We start from the raw sequence: 18,385 nt of genomic DNA, 5'->3' as shown, positions 1-18,385 counted from the left end.
AATGGCGGGAGGAAACCATGATTCCTCCATTTCCAAAGAAGAAGAGGGGGGGACCCCGCCTCAAGTAAACATTTGAAACAGATGGTAATTTCAAAGGAAGCCTCATCAATCTTTGTTGACACTACCCCTTTTTAAAACTACTCTTATTTGGGATATTTGCAATTATAATACATACTGTAAGCTCATTTGAATATCAAATTAATTACTGAACACACTGGAGTAAATACCTCTTTTATAAGTCCTTGTTAAAAGTGAAAAGTTCTTGACTACGGTTGGGTGGCGTGTTAATTTACAGTGATATCTAATCCCAAGTTACTTCACATAAAAGGCATTACTATACATATTTTAATGGGGAGGTGGTTGTTTTCAAAGCAATTTTCTGCTAGAGTACATTTTTAATTTATTCATATTTAATTTATTGGTCTCTGCATACCCGCTCAGTAAAACTAATCAACACCATGTATGGGCCTCTTAAAGCCACATCTCTCCTTGGCAGGCAGACAGGCAGCCTCTGCATTAGGATAAGCTCTGCTCTCTTGTGCACAGAGCTGGGTGAAATGCCCTGCATTCAGTCAAGCAGGAGGAAACCACCTCGAAGGAGAGACTGTTCAGTTCTCACAAACAACCTTTTAATCAGAGGGAAAAAAAGGGTGGAAAATGAAAAATGTGCCCAGCCTTGAGTGATCCAAAACATTTCAATTCCTGTGGATAGTGACCATCGTCACTGCTGTCAGAACATCGTCCGCTGGGGACAATCCCCCCCTTCTCTCTCTCTCTTTCTGTTACTTCCTGCCCTCAAACTCCTCTGCCCTTGAATTGGTTTTATGGAGCTTTGGCAGTCATTTAGCACAGTATGACTGGAGTTCTTATCACCTGACTCTGCTATACACTCCAAATATCTATCGACCCATTGACACACCTTGAGGAGGGATCTACACAACCTTACACATGGAAATGATTTCAATTAATTACCATTCCCCTTTGACAAGGCAGAGAGGAGGGAGGGACAAAGGAGCCCAGACAACAGGAGCATTCCTCTGGTGTAATGTGCACCATGTGTAATGAGCAGCGGAAAGGTCATTTGACACATTTCTGCCAGAATGAATTCATTTATTTCAAGCACTTAATTTTGCAGTCACCTCATTGGTGCACGGCTTGGCAGCGCACTGAGAGGGTGCATTACCACAAGTGGAGGCTTAGTTTCCTCCCCAACAGCTAGTGCTGACCACAGGTCTGTGGGAATGCCTGAAGAGCAGAGAGATAGTGAAATGGAGTGTGGGAGATCCAATCACCCCTTCTATCATAGGAAAATCGCCTCCATCACCTTCAGTGTAATTGGAGCATTCATTACAGTTCAGTAAAAATGCAGGTTGCCATTAGATGGGCAATTTAAAAGTAGGCTTCTGGAGAATGAGAGACTTGAGGGGTCACGATACGGGGTCACAGTCAAGTAAATAATGGGAATTGGTCCCATGAGGCTTGGAAAACCACAAAGCCCGTGGTCACGCATCAAAATACAACTCGGCACGGGAGAGAGACAGGAATTCAATCATCAGACAGAAAATAAAATGCCCCCCGTGCCCTCTCAACATCACAATAATTACAAATAGAAAGTCAGATGCAATTTACCGTCTCATAATTACTCGAACCTGATGAGGTTAGAAAGCGCTGCGTTGCATGTATGACAACTGAACTATTCTGTTATCTTAATGCTTCCATTGAAGATTTAGGAATTAGAAGTACACACAAATATTAGATTGTAAATTAAACTGCATTTTGCACCCACTGAGATGCTATGTCCTCATATACTGTATGTACACTGAATGTCAGATTGTGATGATGAGCCTTAAATCAAGTATTACCGTTAAACCCCTTTTTTTCTTTAAATCTAACAATTAGCATGGTTATAACACCAATGTATATGCACAGTTAAAAGGAACATATACATACATATACAGTTGCTGTTATAAAGATCGACACTTCATTGTCATATTTTTCTTTAAGAGGTAGCACAATGGCTGTAAGGGATAATAATTTTGACAGATAAAGAGTAGAAGAAGAAGAAGAAGAAGAAAGGCCTCACAGAGTTTGTTTACATGGACGTGATGAATATCCTGTATATGATCAGGTTTTTTATGTATCCTGGTTATGTGTTTGAGCACGTTAACACTATATTCCATTTATGAGAAATCTGAATACACTAGTTGGAGTACTTTGAAAGAAACAGGGATGTTTACAGGAAATATGAATAATGTGAATTCTTTGTGCTCATGTAAACACAATCAACTTCAACTTTCGACTTTATTGTCCCCTACGGGAAATTTGTTTTGCAGCCAGGTAAAACAAAACACAGAATAAAACTATCACACAGAGTTAGCCATAAGCAACAGTGCCATACACATAGCCCAAACCTCATAAATGGGTTATTTATGTCCATTATTTTATTATTTATTTAACCAGAAAAAAAAAGCTAAACTTGAGATTAAAAATGTCTTTTTGCAGTGTCCTGTCACTGTAATCTTACTTGCATTAAAAAGCTTACTTTCTACAAAAACAAACAATTTTTCCATCTTGTTTTGTGTAAAAATGACAAAGATTCAAATTTTTCAAAAGAAATATGTGAGAATTTATTTTCAAATGAACTTTTTCTTATGTGGTACACTTGTAGTATGATGCACATACTTGTACATATTTCTTGCACATATTTTTTTGAATGTATTTCTATTTCTTATACAATATATTTCTTTTTTATGCTTTTATATTTTCTCATAATTTTCTACTCTTTAAAATGTTATTTAATATGTGTTCTATTGTAAAATAATACACTTTTCTTCTTGCATTTGTACTTCTCATTTGTATTTTGTTATCATTTGTTTGTCTATTAACAGTACTGCAGTTATTGTCTAAGTCTTTAAATTCTGCCCCGGAGACCAATTAAGCATTCAAATCTGAATCAGAATCAGGGATAATGTCACAGGACTTGTTTTCACTGTGGTTCTTATTGTAATTTGATGTCGTAAAGGTAGGTGTGTGTGTGTGTGTGTGTGTGTGTGTGTGTGTACCTGCATGCAGAGATAGTGGAGCACGGCCTTAGCAGCATTTAAAAGCACAAAACCATCAATATACAGAAAAATATTCACATTGTGCATTAGCAGGCGTTATTCTGACAACAGATTGGGGTGTGAGTCTAACATTTTGTGGGGAAGATGTTGCCTTCAGCTGTCACATAGAGGCCTGAGTCTGGCTAAAAGTTGCACCACTTTGTTTTTATATGTACAGTTTTGCTGCTACTTTTGTTTTGTTATGTTTTAACATTTCTCTGCAGGGAAATACTTCACTGTAAGCCAAACCAGAAACATTTGCTTGATCAAAGGAAGCATATTCAATGTGTTTAGGTTTGAAAACGAAGTTGTTACTTATGTTCTGAAGGTTATTTTACAAAACTTTGTTCTTAAACAAAGAAAGCACAACAATAGCTCGTCGGCTTATGTGTGCTTCACTAACTGCAAACACGCCTGAAGTCACTACTGATAACATGATTTCAGATTCTCTTTGAGAGATTTAAACACTCGCAACAAATCTGCGTATTTATTTCTTTGTGAAGCTCTTCTGCTAATGACCATGTTTTTGCAGGAGAAAATGCTTCTACATTAAATATGAATAAACACATCATGATGAAACAATTAGGCAATGGTCTTCTGTGTAGCTGGTTTAAGTATCTGGATGCCTAAAAAAAACAGTAATGACATAAACAAAGCTGTGGAGTAGTATTCACAAATTAGCCTAGCTTCTCGGTGGAAAAGAATGCAATTAGTGAGTTTTGCACAGAGAAAACCTACACGGGCTCTCTCTTGTCAAGACTAAACCTTCACGATTTGCGAAATAAGATAATAATCAATCGGAAGTGTGCTTACTTATTGGAAGGGACGCCCAGAGGTGCAGGATAGGATGACACATGGCCTCGGAGTCAGGGGCTCTCACACAGCATACAGGGTGTGCTTTCCTCCAGCCCTTTTACCACTCAGGAGGCAGATTGGACTTCTCACTCTCAGCTACTCCGCATTATTGTCCATTATCACACCGTGGTCCATGTGTAAGGTGACAGTGGTGCTCTGATGGAGAGGCGACAGGGGGACCTAGACTGCAATAACATATTATTAGCTTTTTTCACAGCTCCACTGGGCTGGATTTACACTGGATATCCAGAGACCTCCGAGGGCAGCCCACTGTCACAGCGGTGTCCACCAGCAGAGCAATTGCCAGAGATACACAGGTGCGTGTGGACTGACTCGCCAAGCACCCACGCAAGGCACACACAGGGCACATGCAACACACACACGCACGCACGCACGCACACACGCACGCACAGACATACAAACAGAGTGTGTCTGTAATCAGTGACAGGCCTTTTCCAATTAGCTTCTGTGTGCTGTCATTCTTGTGATATTATAGTGCGGCATGTTCTCCTTTTGTTCTGTAAACTGTGTAAACACATCTTCGCCATTACTGAGGACAAATGAACAGACAAAGACAGACAGACAGACAGATAGATGGAATTTCACACAGCTGTGAAAGGGTCGAGGAGTCGGTCTGACTGAGGTATATCTACAGACAGCCTGTCACTCAAATGACCCCGCCCTTAAGCATGTGTATCTTTGGGCCTTCTTAAAATGTAAATGGATGCATAATAAAAACACACACCCAAAAAAGATTACTCCTCCGCCCTGTACAGTTTTCATGAAGGTTGAAATCTACCATTGACACTAAAACTGTTTTTTGCACCGGACTGTAAACGTGTTTATTTGTGCTGTAAAGTCGGGCATTTTAACATGAGGGTCTGTGGGTGTTTATTCTGTTTTGGAGCCAGTCTCAATTGAAGTGGCCATTTGACGAACTGCAGTTTTTGGCACTTCTGCACTGGCTTCATTTTTCAGCCTCAGAAGTTGCCGCTTGATAACAAACTGAACAATTCTTTGAAGTAAACCCATTACATTTGTAAAATAACATATACAGCTTAAATTGTGTTTAAAATAATGTTCTCAGTGCCATGTGCTCAACAAAGCAACCCACATGATGTAACAGGCAACATGCTGTCTGCCCCTCCCAACCCCAAACCAAAATATTCTGCTCCACTGAGATACAATCATAGTTACTAGATGGTGGACTAAGGATTGCGCCTACTCATTCTTATGGAGTTGCTGGTCGGGCTCATATGGCAAATAAGTTTTTTAGCTTCCGTATTTCCTTCTGCGGTATGTGGTCCACTGACTATGTGCAGTAGTGTTCCTCCTGTTGGCCCCGCCCACGAGTTCCCGCCCACCTCATAGACTTTACATCGTAATGACGTCACAGATTTTAAAATTGCTTTTCTCAGCTTTGGGAAAGTGTTACAAATATCAGACCACCAAGGCTCAAAATTGATAACAGAAATATTCGTTGTTTGCAGTTGGAGGTGTCCTGTCAACAGTTCTGCAGACATCTTCCTCACAGGGATTTTTTTCACTGCAATACCCCGAGTGGCCACTGTGAAAGATTTCCTGAGGGCCTGCACACAATGGGAGGAAAGCCACCCTAAACTAGCTTGTTGCAGGATTAAGGTTATTAACTGCATTACCATGCCAGAAAAGAGGATGTTCTGGTAACCCACGTCTGCCATTTGGAGCCACTTTGGTTGTGAATTATTAGGGCAATGGTGAGAGAGTGATGGACAAAAACAAAACAAAAAGAACAATAAAAAACTGTACTTTGCATCTGCTACACAACAGTAGGTAACATCAGTGGGAAAACTTAAAACGTGACAACTCATTTATGGTGACCTAATACCAGTGTGTCAATCAGTGGAAGTAAACAAAAACAAGGACCAACACAATCTACAAGCTCATCGTTATCTTTGCAGAATTCAGGCAAACATTACCAACTGATTCAGACAGGGCGAAAGACATCACAGAGGCGATTAGTAACATGACCCAACTCTGTAACAGATAACAAAGGCTTTACAAACATGCTTAATGTATTTGAGTCCGGTTACAAGTTGACAGGAGCCCATTTCAGCCAGACCGTAATTCCTGCTTTGTACAAAAGACAACAACAATAACATCAAAAGCCCAAACTATTAATACATTTAAAATTAAGAAAATATAATGCACCCATTGGCTCACCTGGTAAAGCAGGCGCCCCATGTACAAAGGTTGCGTCTCTGTCGCAACGGCCGTGGGTTTGATTCCAGCCTCTGCCCTTTGCTGCATGTCATCCCCTCTCTCTCTCTGCCCCTTTCATGCTATAGCTGTCCTATTGAATGAATGCAAAAAACATAAATAAATAAAATAGCATTTAAAGAATAAATAAATACATTTCTGGCATTTAAATAAACAGACTTGCTTGGTTTGTTTGTATTGTTTATAAATACAATGCTACATTTTACGTTTTATAAAGAGCTGGGTTTTTTTTTTATGCCGCTCAAGAAAACACCCCAGAAGATGGATCATTCAGGTATAGCTCCATCACTGTTCAAAGGTCAAAGATAGATCAAACATTTGATGTTAGTTTTAATGAATTAAAAATCTTAAAATGAAGGAAATTTCTCTGGCATTTGTACTTGTTTGCTGTATCGAAATTGTACAGAGCTGTGACTTGTGAAATGTAACAACTCTAACAGATAGCTAGATACTATAGATCAGAGTGCATTCAGACTGCATGTGAGGGAGCGAGTGGCCCATCTGCTGCTCCTGTTTGAATGCGAGATGCTCTTGTCCTTGGTAACGTTAACAGTCTCCCTTGTGACTGATGCCTCTTGTCCCAGCCCTGTTTATAAAACAGTCAGAACTTCGTTAAGGGACAATAACATCAGCCACGCTCAATTATGGTGACATTTTGCTGACATGCAGATTGCCTCCCCTCAATCTTTATGTAAAATACTGATGTGCCAGTCACATATGGATGGATGAACTTTGGGAGAATCAATGGTATTGATGAATCATAGATCATACAAGTCAACAAGACTGACACCAGGAGAGTGAATTCATTGCACGCGGAAAGTCAATATTAAATTGTAATCATAATCAGACAAAGTGAGTTATGTTTAATCAATAGCACAATTATGATAGGACTTGTCCTTGCAATACAGACAATGAGCGCATTCAAACAGGCTGCATTGTGTTTATTGCAGCATGAGGGTGTGTGGATGTCTATGCATTGTTAATGGTATCCCTTTAGTTATTTATGGTGAGACACATTATCTCGGGCAGCTTTTTTAGTGGTATAACTTTAAGGTTGATACCAACAGACCTAATAAAAGTACCAAAGACTGTAACAAAAAAAAAACATAGCCATGAATTTTTGGAAACTATGGAAGTTGTTCTGAAATATGTTGGAGGGAGATTGTCAGGGGGAGAGAGAGTACAATAAAGCTGCTAAATCCAGTGAGACGATGGCATTTGATTGTCCTTTGGTGTGCCCTGAAATATTGGAGCAAGTCTGAGCTGCTTCATCTGTTGTCGGTGGTCTAACAGTAACAGCAAGAGTGAGCCAAAAATATTAAGGGTTTGGAAAAGCCTGTGTGTCAGATTATTTGCTTACACTGGTTATTTAGTTTTTATTCCTGTGTCATGCCAAACATCTGGCCCATCCCACATGGCATTGCAAAACACCCCAATTTTATAAGACATTTATATGGTTGCCTGGAATGTCAACACATAAAAAAGACAAGATATTAAGAATAATCTTCAACAAGTTGACAAAACATGTGCATCATTTAAATATCCTGCAAAACAAGAAAACACCGGAAACACTAGAAAACAAACCAAATGCAGAAATGCGCTGCGGGGAGCACACACAAGAACAAAAACTGTTTGCAGGAGACACTAAAAGTGATGCATGCAGCTTGGACAGAGCTCAGTTTGCTTGTATTTTGTCTTTGTGGATGCTTTCTTTAAAAAAAATTGGAGAATTGGAGAAACATCATCAACAACTGTTCCTGAGGGATAAGTTTCTAGCAGAACTCTTTCTAAGTGCTGTGTATGTGTCATCGAGTTGTTTTATGTTTTATAAATGCTGTAAGTGTCATTAAATTAATGTTTTTATGTGTCATCAAGTTGGTGAAGATTTTATTTATTTGCTTGTGTTGTGTCTATATGCAGCTTGTTTGCCCTTGCTGGCCACCATACTCCAGGCCACTGTACAAAAAAAAAATGCTCTCAAATAACATACTGTATGCAGCAAAACATCCAAATAACCTATACACTGACAATAATAAGCCTACAGTTGATCCAGATAAAAGACTTTTTTCTTATCTTTCAGACATTCTTCAACTCACTGGCTAATTTAAAGTTCGAAGTTTCAAAAGTGATAGCCAACTCAATCAAATCACTAACTTTCTTGTCTTTCAGGGCATCCAGTAGCTCAGTTGATAGAGCAGGCGCCACATGTACAGAGGCTACGTCCTTGCCGCAGCGGCTGGGGGTTCGATTTGGCCTTGGCCCTTGGTTGCATGTCATCCCCTCTCTCTCCCCCTTTCATGCTTAACTGTCTCGTCAATGAAGGCAAAAAAAAGCCCTAAAAATAATCTTAACCCCCCCAAAAAACCCTTCTGTCATTCAGACAGGACCAAACAAATCTGCTTTTCTTTTCCAGGCTGACACACTGTTTCAAAAGTTGACATTACAAGCAAAAAGCCATCACCTTAAAACATTTAACAAATGAACAGAAATGGACGTGTTGGCACAAGTAACCCCATACTGAGCAGAACAACACTCAAATAATGACCAAGCAGACGGTGGCAAGTAGAGGATAAGAATAACAAACAAGTGCAGATGTCAGAATTGAGACAAGAATAAACGGCATAAAATTGTAAAAAAAAAAAACAACAACTAGAAAATGTGTATCTAAGATTAATTAAAACATTGGCAGCTCGGTTCAAAAACATTAATGTGTCCTGTCAGGTACGAGAACTTAACGATTGATGGCACAATCAAGTGTTGAAGAGTGAAAACAAACAGATTAAACTCGCCTATTCAGACAGAGAAATCTGTGTTTCATATTTGCACTGTATGTCATATTTAATGAGTCATGGAGGAATTATTGTTGAGCAGACACAGGCAAGGGGAGCTGAGGGAAGCCAGGGATTGGAAAATGTGAGCTGACATACTGTAGAGCAGCAAATCAAGAGAATATATCTGGTAGGTGGAGAGGAATCTACACACATGTCTACATGCCTAATAATGTCTGTACATATGTATGACCTCCTGTAGATGTGCTAGTGCGAATATCTGCACATTTTTACACACCCTGGATATAAACTGCAATCTGTCACATATGATCTATTCTTATATCCTTGTAAAAAAAAAACAAAAATAAAATTTTGCTGTTTTGGAAATCATTGTGCAATTAATATGGACACCAGACTCATTGCTGTGGGGGCATTAGCAAACTTTTGGACGAGCCTTTTTACAGAATCCATTGATACAGTTGCTGCAGGATGAATTTCTTTTTTCACTGGATCGGTTAATGTCAACGGTCAAGAATGTAATCTACATGTTAGATATTAGCAAGCTGACCAAAAAAAACTTTAGGGTACAAAAAATGCATTCTTGTTTGTAGCAAGTGTAGATGAAAACCACACTGTGTTTGGTTTCAATAAAAACTCTACAGGGTACCTTTTACGAATTGCATCCCTACTGTTGCAGAGCCCCGATGCACTTCACTATAAAATAACAATGTAGCATAATGCAATCTGAGTTAATTAATATGAATGCATTCAGGTTTTTGTGGGTAGTTGATTCTGTCTTGGGAAAATATGTTGGGTGGAGAAGGTGGTGGAAGACAGACCGTACAAAAAGACAGAATCTGTTCACTGAGCTAGCTGCAGCAAGTCTGAAAAATCAATACAGATGCTCCAACGTGGCGTCAATACAGTATCCCAAAGGTGTTTATTCTGACACTTTTTAGACATTGGATTTTGTTCTCCATACCTTACTGCTGAATGTCGTTATTCTACATCAAGACGAGGTGGTATGTTGAGACATTATTTCGTTAGTTAACAACACATCTTTAGCCTCCTATAGACTGTGAGATTTTAGCAGTCTTGTAAGTTTAGTGCAAGCTACACTGTGCAAGATGGATCTATTAAACTTGAGTATGACATGTATGTATGCAGACTGCACATTGACAATGCGTACTGAATCGCAGGCTACAACGTACGTCCGTGACCATCAATATGCAAGAACTAAAGGTCATCAGCATCCATCTGCACTGCTGGAGTGGTAAGACAAAAATGAAAACAAACATGAATCAAGGCAGCGCTAAAGTGGCATTTAAGTTTGTCCAAAAAAGTCTGAAGAGGAAGAGAAGGAAAATGTGGACGCTGTCGTGGTTGAGAAAAAGATACCAAATTGGCACGCCAATTTTGCAACGAGAGCCCTAAGTAAGTATTAGCACCCATTAGCAATTAGCATTTGATCAGCACTTGCTCATCAGTGCGTCATTTTAGGCTGTTTTTCTATTGGTTGGTTAGCAGTCGTAGGTTGAAACAGCAGTCACACAGTGAGATGGGCATCCCAAATTTCTGACAGTCAGAATTTTATCCCAGGCTGTCTTTGATTGCAAGACCATGAAAACAGCCATCCTTGAATCTTTCTCATGGCTGAAGATATTGCCACATTTCTTTCACATTGGTCAACTTTCTTCTCGGACAGCCCAAAACCACACACTGTGGTGTGCACCTGGCTTTAACCAAAAAAATATCGATGTCATTATGTCAGTATTCTAGTTCAAATTGACGTTGGCATTTGACGTCCTAACATTACATTTTGGCCATCTGACATCACAACCTTAATTCAGCCAAATATCAGTGACTAACAACATAGCAGGCCACCTGGTTTGGTTAGTTGTTGCTTTCAACCTCCGTCAAGATTTGGAGTATTACATAGTGGTTATAGCTTATATAATGACAAAAATAATCAGGGATTCAGGTTGACATTTGGGCTGCCAACTACAGTTTCTGTATCACATGATGGTGTTTATATATGGTAGCATGAGTAGATACTTTCATCATCTGAGACAGCTAGTATAGCTGTTTCATAGTGTTTGCAAAGACAATTCTGCTGGAGAGCAGTGGGGCAAGCTCTTTCAAACCTGATGATCAACCATCAAGTGTTTACCTTTTGCTGTACAAAGTGGTGTTTGAACTGTTTAAGGCCCATTTCAAGCCGGCTGCATTCCTTTATTCATCAAACTGAGTTCAAGAGCAAAGCATTTTCACACTCCTGTTGCATATTTTCTTTTTACATTCAAATTCAATGCTTAATCAGGTTTTAGGTTTTCAAGATGTTTTTACGGACATTTGTTTTTCTGTCTTTTTGGCTTCGTACCCCTTGGGGTGATCATAAATCATTTGGGTGACCTTACTTTTTAAACCTTACACTATCCTTAGTCTTACATCAAGCTGTTATTCTTCACTGTCAGCTAACCCAAAATGTGTGTTCTGTAAAAGCAGTTTCCTGTACGTAGCATGGAGCTCTGCTCACTGACTCAAACTCAACAAGGCCTGACAAAGCTTCAGGCTTAGGTCGGGTTCGGTTATTTTCAAAAGTAATTTATTAAAAAAATTCTTTCTCATTCTCCCCGACTGTGCCAAATGTCCATCCATATGTGTCATGTGATGCAATTCAATATGCAAATATCAAATGGGAAGAGAGAAAGAGACAGAGTGCAGCCAATACAACGCATTAGCCTGAGGAGTTAACAATCAGTAATGGCTGAAATAAAGCAAAAATATTGTATAGCTTCAGGTCTCACATCTGACAGTACCAGTAAAGTTTGGTCAGGTCCGCAGGTGCAGGTATTAGACAGGTGTGTGTCTCAGCTTTCCAGAATTGATCTTCTCTGCAAGATTCCACTAATCCCCCTAAATCCTACACCCTGGATCTTTAAATAAAATTGTCAAACTTAATTTGTTTGTTTGTGTATATTTAACAACTTGTAGGAATTTTTTCAGCCACTTTTGTCATAGTCAAACATGACAACATTCAATTTTATTTACTTTTTTTTGGATGCAAAAAGTAGTTTTAGTGATATTCATGAGCAGAGCTGTGAGAACACACTGTGCACACACACACACGCACACACACACACACACACGGATTTATGCAGCTCAAAGAGATATTGATATATTTTCAACAGTGAGTATAATCATCAAAACAAGCTCTCTCCCTCTCTCCCTCTCCCGCCTGTGACTACAGCAATAAAAAGCATTACATATGAGAGTGAGACAGCCCCTGTCGTCTTCATTAGTAGATGACAGCTTTTCTCCATCAAATAGCTCATCCTAAGGATTTGTAAGTGCTTTGAATCAGACTTTGTAATTGCTGACCAATGAAAATACTCAAGGCTTTGCACAAGCAGTCTTTACCGAGGCCTCATTTTCATCTGCGTAGATTGGACTGAGCTACAAGGTCTAATAACTTCAGAAACCTGACAGATGCATACCCCGATACTCATCCGCTCCTCTTTCATTAACTTTTTTCTTCATTACTTCCACTTAACCACTGACAGTTTAGAGGCCATAGATTGTTTCTTTCCCCCGTTCAACAACCTGTGAGCTCCAACACATGAAATTAATGTAATATCTCTCAGATAAAAGGCGTGTAAGGTTCAAGACCTGCGCCTTCACTTTTCTGAGTTTGACACCCCTTTGCCCTTTGCTCTGTTGTCTTTTATTCACTGGCTTTCGTTGATTATCCATAATGAGGTGACTTACTATAGACCCTGGGCCAGCCCCCTCCTTTAGTGAGGTAGCACAGATAAAAAAGTCCATCCAGGCAGCCGTCATAGGGGGTCAGCACAAATCAGATGGAGGGGCTTTCTTGTGTCTGGCAGCCGGCACTTTCAAATGTTAATGGATGGGGGCGAACAAAGTTGAAGTGGGTCTGAAAATGCTAATTGTCCCTAATTCATGTAAATAGGTTTCTTAATGGAGGAATTAAGCATTTTAAATATGCAATTGGAGGCAATCAGTCCTTTCATTTGGTGGGGTGGCACAGGTGTAGTGGATTGAAATTCATCTTTCACACAGGGTGGCTCATTTGTCATTTGGCTGTGTTCAGGCATGGATGACGGGGACCAGAGGAGAGGTCCTCATGCACTGTTATGTACAGATATCGGTGAGTGAAACACGTTGCAAAACCTTTAATTGCGTTCTTGTTGTTGACTGTACGAAGATAGCGGGAAAAGCAATTAACTCCGATCAATACCGGTAAAAAAAGCCGGTGCAGAAATAGAAGTTATTCTCACCACTTAAATAAGAAATACACTTAGATATTTATACATTTATATATTCACAAAGAATTATTTAAACTTTCTACACTCATATAAAATGTATGTATGTTTCAACAGCAATATAAGTCCTTTTTGGATTAAAAAAAAAAAAAAATCTTGCAGCACACACAACAAAGGAGGGAGGCCTACCTACCTACATATCACAGACGGAGGAGCAGCCGAGTAGACAGCTCTGACTTATTATTCTGATCATCTCAAACAGACAATAAACCAGGAGGTCATGTTTCAGCATGTAATAACATGGTGTAGCAGCAGGACCAGAGACAGAGGGAAACTCAGAGGCGCCGCGTATGGGCTATGAATCAAATGGGCAATGCATTGTCTCAGAAAATGACTTATTAGTCAATATAAAGGGGGATACTGTGTCTTTGAGGTGTAAATAGCCGTGGCTGTGCAGGGAAGAGGAGGCGGCCCTGGTTAATGAACGAGACAAGAAAAACCTTGTATAAAAGGACAAACCAGATCACAAGATTTCAACCCCATTAGCTGCTACTCACAGGGAATGATAATAATGATAAAGGATGGTAGGGCCTTTTGATTTCGGAGTAGCAAACTGTGTTGTCTTGAGAAAAAATCTTTTCCTGGAGGAGAATCAAAGAGCAGTTCATTTTCACACTGACCTTCAGGGCTCAAGGCGGCCAGACAAGGGCACAAACAGATTGAGAATTAATTGGTGCAATTAACATTTTGTGATTATAAGGACTTCAGATCAATACCCTATGCAAATAGCAGTATTGATGTGCAGCAGAAACCTTGTTAATTGTGTTTGGCGAACAAACAGGCCCCTGTGCTACTATTCCATAATGGAACAGGAGGCACGGACAGGTTCAAACTGCTGACCACTTTAGATGCATGAGGACGTGCAGTAGTTTCTCTCTCCTCCATCCACCCCGTCCACCCCTTCACCCTCCACTCTGCTCGAGACTTTTAAGAAAAGTTGCAGAGTTTGATGATCTCGCTTGCTTTTAAGTTGGCCTTTTAGTGGCTCTCTGAAGAGGCTCTTAAAGACTGAATGAAGATCCTTCAGTGTTTCTGTGATCACCACGCTCATGTCAGGCGGCAGCAGATTACACAAATGGCCTTCTGCCTCCTTTCTTTTACAGTTTTGAACAGTGGGAATGGGCATGTGAGGAAGAATTGAAACACCCTGTGCCGACAGCCATTGAAATGAATTAGTTTCAGCTTTATTGCCACGGACTGGATTTTCCACTCTCGTTATTAAACTGCGTTAAAAAATGCACTTTCATTTCAGATAAGTACCAGTAATCCTGTTTGCGGACCACAGCAGATGAAGTTAAATATAATTTAAGCAGAAACGGAAACGCGTGGAACAATGTAATCACTGAAAGTGAGATTGAAGTGATGCTATTCTTATCATTATTATTATTTTTCATTACTGTTGGTGTGGAAAGACACCAGCGATGGCAGCAGCAGCAGCAAGCAGAAGGTGAGAAAAGAGGAAGAAAAACAAACCCCATCCAATAACTATCAGAGCCAATAAATCCCTGCTCACTACTGCTGGTCTCACTTTTTCTTTCAGTGACAATTGGCTTGCAGATTGTTGCAGGGCTTACATCCTGCGGCCTTGAAGGAACACACAGAGCTGGCGACGTACAAAAGGCACCAAGCTACTGTTAATTAGCTGAGTTTACAGGCCGGAGGAAGAGTTAGCAGGGTCTTTTATGTGCTGTACTGCCTGCTGCGGCTGTGGTGTTGGTGTAATGACGCTGTGCTTAATGTGGGCTTACCTGTCTTTAGCAGTGTTGTGTCGCATTTACTGGGCTGAAGCACAAAAGGTAAAGACCATGGTGAGAGCAGAGCAGAGCTGTGGCAGAAAAATCTGTTTTTGTTTTACCCTGTGTCTATCTGACAAATGAATTTTACCAAATTGAAATGAGTAATATTAAAATAACTCTACACCCCATCTCACCATGATTTTAAATTAGGTTCTCAAGAGTAAGATTACAGGTTATATAATGAAAATGTAACAATTGCCATCGTATTAGTCATTTGTTAGCGTGCTAATTACAGTTAATTCTTTTCAATTTTGGGCTGTGCTCCTTTAGGCATTAGCCTTAATCTCCCTGGTGATGAAGTTGGTGTATTAAACAGAAAGCACTAGAGGGAGAGGAGAGTGGACATGGAATTAAACCATCATACTTATAACCATGTTTAACAAACACCACTTTACTGGGCTATTTGATAATGACTTGGATCTAAATACCTTTCTGTAAATTTGTGAAGTGAGACCCAATTATATCTAATTCAAAGGTCCAGTGTGTAGGATTTAGGGGGATATATTGGCACAAATGGAATATAATCTTAATATGTTTTCTGTAGTGTTTAATCACCTGAAAATAAGAACAGTTGTGTTTTCGTTACCAAACAGTTAGCCGCTAACATACGGAGTGGGTCTGCAGCATGTTACACCATCATGTTTCTACAGAAGCCCAGAACAGACTAACTAAACACTGGCGCTGAACAGGGCCTATCGTGTTTTCATGCGACCGCTGTGATAAGCAGCTCCCATGCATCAAGAGCGTCAGAAAAAAAAAGTTTTACATTTTAAATGTTTTGTTCAGTTTTTTCTTCCATATGGTCCATTTGTTATGAAAAAGGAGGACATCTCTGTGGATAATTAGGCTCACAGTAAAACACCTCCTAAATGCTGGAATCAGAAATAAAGTGAGCAAACATTACAGGTCCAAGATGTGCCAAACAGTGTCAGAAAAAATCTGTAATGTTAAACTGCTTTATTTAGTGTTTTTAATAGGTTTAATCATCTGGTTTGTGCAGGTTTGTCGCAGCAGCTCCCAGTGCTTCAGCTGAAAATCTCTTAACTTTTCAGAAAGGCACTGGTGTCGTCACCACCGCTCCTTTAGTATCGTCCCAACAAAGAGAGAAAATCCCATTTGTGTGAGCAGATCAGCCAACTGACACCAGATGTTGCTGGTGAGTGTTTTTGTCATCACAGAAACAAAACTCACCCAAAGTGTGTCATTAAAAAAGTGCTGGGACTGCTCTTTTCTGCTGAAGAAAAATGTTATGTGGACACAGGCTCTAATGAACACTTAAGGAATTCTAACCAAAAGAAGTTTCAGCTGGTTGCAACCTACATTCCTCACCACTCGATGCCACTAAATCCCCCTAAATCTAAGACACTCTTCCTTTAATAAAACAAACACAATGCTAAAATGATGGTGTCAAGCTCTAGGCTTTTGAGGACATTATAATAAAAAGATTTAGGCGTTATTTAAGAAAATAAAGATTGGTGTCACAATGCAAAATAAAATGCTATATGTGTAAAATCTTGATTCTTAAAGAGTCAGGACTTTCCAAAATAAACAAATCTTCTTTGCACTGAAAATCATTGTGTGATTTATATGGATACCAGACTCAGTGCTGTGGGGGCATGTGGTGACCTCTTGGCCATGCGGTTTCACAGAATCTAATCATACGTTGATGCAGTTGCTGCATGATGAACTTCCTCTTTCACCGGATCAATTAATGTCGACGGTCAAGAATGTAAAAATCAGGATTCAATAGATGTGCAAATACAGGAGGATGAAGATCAATCCACAAGTAAACATCAGTGTAAGCGGAGTGACGTGCCTCTGGAGGCTGAAGCTGCTTTAAAGTCAACATTGCGGGGAGGATGAAGATGATTGTGGTGATGATGAAACTGATTCTGTCTATTATTGCGCTTGTTATAAAATTGATTGTATATCTCCTGCAGAAGAGAAGAGACCGAACCTTCTACCTGAGCAATCAACATATAAAAGATACATAATGATGACATGTGAACCATTTCCCAAACACCGTTATAGAGACACAAATAATGCAGATAGTAAATCATAAAACCAGCAGTGAAAATGCCCGTTGACGGTCAGGCTGAGGAGAGCAGGTGAAAAATACACAATAGAATTGCATTTTTAGACGTGGTTCAAAAAGACCTTGTCAAGATTGATGTCTCTCCTGTAGCTATAGTTAATAGTAAGGCAACACTCCTGAAATTAGAATCCACTTCTTTCTAAACGCACCACCTGTGAATCGAGGACATCTGAGAGAAAAAAATGGAAGGGTACATGTCATTTCTATAGGTTTCCGAGACACAGCAAAGGAGAACAGCCAATCTGTGAAGTGTAATGGATATGTCAAGAATTGCTAAATCATAGGTGTCCGAGGCAGAAAGACAACTAACCCAAACATAATGTCATTCTGGAGGCAGAAAAGAGGCAAATGCAAGAAAGAGGAGAGGAGGAAATGACACGGCTGGATGAAGCGTTGCATTTAAATTTTGCAAAAATGAGAAAAAATATTAACTGTTTATTTTCTTGCGTACTGTCCTTTATTATTACCTATTTGGCATCTCTGTCCGGGTGCATTATGGAAATGAAGTAATGCTACTTTGCTTAACAATAACACACTGACTTTGAATCCTCTTACTTAAGGTTTGATTGCTTCTTGACGGTGGTTTTAAATGAATTGTGTTGAGGAGTGATAAAGAGCTTATTGCCAGGAATAAAAGCCCAGAGCAATGAAGAAAAGCTACACATGGAGTGGCTAGGCGATACAGGCTATTACGGTGAGGGAATGGTGTCCTTGACTGCCAGGACGGCTTAGAATTTTATTTCATCTTGTTTTGCTGGCTGCTGACAATGATGCGTGACTCTGGCACCGGAGGAAGAGGGCAAGCATGAGAGCCATTTTAGATCTCATTTACATATAGTGTGTCTGTAACAGCATGAAAATAAGCACGTTTGAATGCGTGTGCATACGAACATGCATTGTGCACGTTTCAAGAGGCAGTGAATACAGTATGTGCACATGCAGGTGTATTTGTGCTTTCAAGCTTTTGAAAAGTTTGTCTTTGAATTTTCTACAGAGTGGTATTTTAGGGAAAGTTATGCTTATGATTCTCCTTGTGTTGTGTGTGTTTGTGAATACACACTTGCTCTGACCTCTATCACTCACATGCTCTGAAGCCCCCAAACCTCATGTAAATTCGGACAATGGAGGACTCGGGGACTCTGGGAATTGTTGTTTATCAGCACAG

The 18,385-nt window shown here is 39.8% G+C and overlaps 1 long non-coding RNA gene across 1 annotated transcript in view; it reads right to left on the bottom strand.

Annotated features, from left to right (window-relative positions):
- Positions 1-18,385, bottom strand: part of LOC148190404 (uncharacterized) — a 215,390-nt gene that overhangs the window by 6,185 nt on the left and 190,820 nt on the right. The window contains exons 5-6 of the long non-coding RNA XR_015776558.1: positions 6,159-6,288; positions 3,915-4,141 (exon numbers count right to left, since the gene is read on the bottom strand). This is a non-coding gene — a long non-coding RNA (uncharacterized LOC148190404). The remainder of the gene's footprint in view (positions 1-3,914; positions 4,142-6,158; positions 6,289-18,385) is intronic.

Source organism: Plectropomus leopardus, chromosome 1 (genome assembly GCF_026936395.1).
Source record: "Plectropomus leopardus strain MGB_pleo_1.0 chromosome 1, ASM2693639v1, whole genome shotgun sequence".
In the NCBI taxonomy this organism is placed as follows: domain Eukaryota; kingdom Metazoa; phylum Chordata; class Actinopteri; order Perciformes; family Serranidae; genus Plectropomus; species Plectropomus leopardus.
The sequence above is the reverse complement of the archived record's forward strand: the minus strand, read 5'-3'. Positions and strand labels throughout refer to the sequence as shown.